Consider the following 4242-nt stretch of genomic DNA (forward strand, 5'->3'; position numbering starts at 1 on the left):
GAAAATGAAAAGCACTTTTGGAAACACGTTGGATAAATGTCTGCTTTTCAGTTGGAATTGTTCTGACCTAATCGTCGACAATTTTATGGTAGGTGTGAATCATTGAAGCTTTGCGTGGATTCGGATTTAAGGTCATTTTCTAGACCATTGATGAACAAATGGACTGCAAATATTGACCGGATTAGACGAAAATCCGGATTAAGCCGATCCGGTTTAAGCGGGTTTGACTGTATGTCGTTTCGTACAAAAAGGCTTAAACAACCAAAGAAACGGAAACGATTTCCATTTTGATGAATTTCGTCATTTCGTGAAATAATAACTACGAGCACGGAGAGTTTTAGAATTCAAAATTCATATTGAATTAGAATTTCACATTTCTCTGCGATATCGATTATATCTCTGATGAACGCGCTGAAATACACGATCTTCATGTGACATGTCAATAAAACAGAATTAGTAAATACCGTCTACCTTCTACGATTTTTTATTGCTTTATATTATCATCATTATCATTCTTTATTTACGAATTGAATTACATTAGAGATGTAATAATAGTATTGTGATGTTTCTCCATGTTTCAATGGTTATTAGATGATCCTGTTTAACATTGAAACGTTGAAATCGAAATATTCAACGAGAAATTGTACAGTTTTCTAGTTTCCAAAGTCTTCATTCGGGCCTTCTTTATTACCAACGACGAATTCCGCAGGTAGTACGTACATCGGGGGTGACGGCGGATGCTGTGGAGGATTTCTGATGGACTTGGATCGAACCAGTTCGTCTGACTTCGCTCGATGCCACATCAGGGTGTTGCAAATACCCACGACAACCAGCGTCAATAGAAATCGGTTCATGATTTAAATTTCCTGACAGCAAAAAGCAAAAGATCTTTCGCATAAAAACGATACTCATTTTCTATTATCTTTATGGTCTTTTCCATCGCTGATACGATAGATAGAAAGTCGATGATTATTTTATTGTCTCGATGACACACGACACACTTTGCTGTAAATCCTGCAATTCGTATGCATATATGGAAACGTAAAATGAAGGAGGACCATTTCAATATATCGACTATGAAATACGAAAGCAGTTATCTTTCCTAGAATATGCAATGTTTCTTGACGAAAATAAAAACACTTACCTCGCACAAGGTACGTACAACGACACTCGACCGACTGACAGGGAATGATAATCGGAAAATAGAGTGACGAAGATTTTACCATTGATTTATAAAGACCATAATGAGATTTTAATATCACTAAGTTAATCCCGTCATCTATTGCCTCATTGTTTGACCTGTCTGGCTCAATTGGTTTTTTCCCGCGATGTATTCGAAAATCTATGTTTTTAATCGCGATGAAATTGATATTCGAATCGCTCATATCATTTCCGTAATATATAGAGATTAAAATCCTATCATCGAATTATCTCGTTGCATTGTACTCTTTGCCAAGAAGTTTAATTTGATATTGGGACCTGATAATCGAAAGGAAAAAATATGCATATACGAGCAGACTATACTAATAGAAAAGCTAATAATGAAAAATCGCTATATATATATACATTGCGATTCAGCCCAGACGGCGTGCTGTGTTGACATAATTCGTGTTATCTTTGGCGTGTCACACTTGGTACCACGCTTATCACCAATTCATGATGTTAACAAATCTCGACAAGTACCTAACACACGATTTAGAGGCATCGTTTCCCACGTATCCCATCACGTTAATAGCAGCAGCAGCAGCAGCAGCAGCAGCAGCAGCAGCAGCAGCAGCAGCAGCAGCAGCAGCAGCAGCAGCAGCAGCAGCAGCAGCAGCAGCAGCAGCAGCAGCAGCAGCAGCAGCAGCAGCAGCAGCAGCAGCAGCAGCAGCAGCAGCAGCAGCAGCAGCAGCAGCAGCAGCAGCAGCAGCAGCAGCAGCAGCAGCAGCAGCAGCAGCAGCAGCAGCAGCAGCAGCAGCAGCAGCAGCAGCAGCAGCAGCAGCAGCAGCAGCAGCAGCAGCAGCAGCAGCAGCAGCACCGGCACTGAGGCTTTGGCGAAAATCGGTAAAGAATTCATACGTCGATCATCTTTGAATGAATGACGAAACGAAAACAACAATTTTGTTATTTTGTCTGCTGCATCAAAAGGATATTGACTTCATATGATTTGTATCCAAATCTAAGAACGAGAAGCGGTATAAGGAAACGAGCAAGTTTTAAGGACAGGCTTTTGAAATACATAATCATTAATTATAACTATCTAATTTACGGCAAATACGTATCATCGGTTGAAGAACAATCCACTCGATTATATCAACTCCATTGAACGGCAATTTGGAAAAGATATTTCCATACTACCATAGAAACCCACATAATTTTTTTGCAATTTCTAGAAAATCTGTATTTGGGTGATTATCGTTATCGATCAATCGTTAATTGATTACGCAACGATTCCGTTTGTGATTCTCTGTTTGTCCATCCTGCTACAATGTCCTTTAACAGACGAATGCCAAGCCAAAGTTCAAACGTAACAGGATAAAACAACATATAAACAATATTACAAAATCCGTTATATCTTCACCCAGTCTAATAATGCTACAAAATTTCCCCTCTAATCTGGAAACTTAGATGTCGTATTTAGCAAGAGACAGTATTCATAAAAATATCTCGTTAACTGCGCGTAATTGCTTATCTATGAAATCAGAGATAACTTGAACACCGTCGACATTTCTCTCATACACTGCCATGCAATATGCACATAACGAACATCGCTAGGACTGGAATATACATACGTTGTTATGCGCTATAACCCCAAACCTATTAAATTCTTAGAGATATTATGGCATTGCCGGCTGCGGTAAGCATTTGATTCTTAATTGGTGACAGAGATTGTTAACATCGTTAGTTTCTATCGAAAATGCCACGTGTTAAAGTTTTGATTATTGCAGAGGGCTTTGATTTCTATCAGTCAGACCTTTAGAATGAAGGTTCGAATCCGTTCCCGATAATTCATAAGTATATGCAGTTATTCAGACGATTTGTTTGAACATTCTGAAGAGTAGGATTTAGGGTTTTGTGATTCTCTGTTTTTGTGATTCTCGTTCTGCCAGATATTGATTTTTTAATGAGGGTATAACAATATCTAAACCAGAGTTACCACGGATATTGGTACCTCGCTCGTATAGTCGAACCTCCCGTGGCTCCCTGCCTATAGGTCTTGATATTGATCCATTCCTTTGCATTTGGGGACATATTGGGTAATAATTCATTCGACAATTGTAAAGCTGATTTTCTTATACACATTGATCGAGTTTCTCGAGTAGTGAATGTCATTGTACGGTCGTACGATCATGAGATTTTTTTAATCCAATCATCGACAGCGTGGCGTAAAACTATCAGAAAACTACTGAAACTCGCTTAAAGGAAACATTCTATGTTTTGAATTTCATTTGTCATGCTAGTTGTATTAAATAATAGAAATAGAAACCTATTTCTATTAGAAAGTTACATTATTGGAAGTTATCACAAATAATGTGCACCCCTAAAGTCCTCGGTATTTTTCATGGACTGACCTTTTCGCGAGAAGGAAGACAAGCATGTGAAAAATCCCTGAAAATGCGTAAGCATATGTCGTCGTTTACAATTACCAGCGGCAGTCCTACATCGTTCATGTCGTTTCGATCATTGGCCGGTGTTCATTGCGTTTGGTCGTTTCGGACCCCCAGACCCCCGATTTGGATTTGTGCACCCACTCAATGGAATCCTTGATCCGCCGCTGTATGTAAAGGAAGAAGAAAAATGATAGAGCTACATGGAGAGACTGAATCAGTCACTCAGTAGCGTCCACACCATCATCGGGTCCTTAATTTTCAAGTGCAGTTTATTCCAGTTTAAAACGTATAAACCAGTTAACAGTTTATTTCACAAACTCAAGGTCTACAATTGAGACAAATTGAGAAAAATTAGTGACAAAAATAGAAACAATATACCAAGTACTAAACAAGTGGCGATTGCCGTCTTTACACAAATATTTTAGCAATTTTACTTGTAAAGATACATAAGTTTTGCTGTTTTTTGTCTGCATGAGTGAGGAGAATTCATACTAGTGTGGATACGTTGGAAATTTTCTTTCTGTCAATATGCTTGGTTCTTAAAACACCAATGGCTGGACAACATGATATGTAAATGAATTTCACCCAAGAGCACTAACGCAAAAAGGCCAAGTCCTATTTTCTCTCTGTACATCCATCCATCGGCCAG

The sequence above is a fragment of the Tubulanus polymorphus genome, chromosome 6 (genome assembly GCF_964204645.1).
Source record: "Tubulanus polymorphus chromosome 6, tnTubPoly1.2, whole genome shotgun sequence".
NCBI classification, from domain to species: Eukaryota; Metazoa; Nemertea; class Palaeonemertea; order Tubulaniformes; family Tubulanidae; genus Tubulanus; species Tubulanus polymorphus.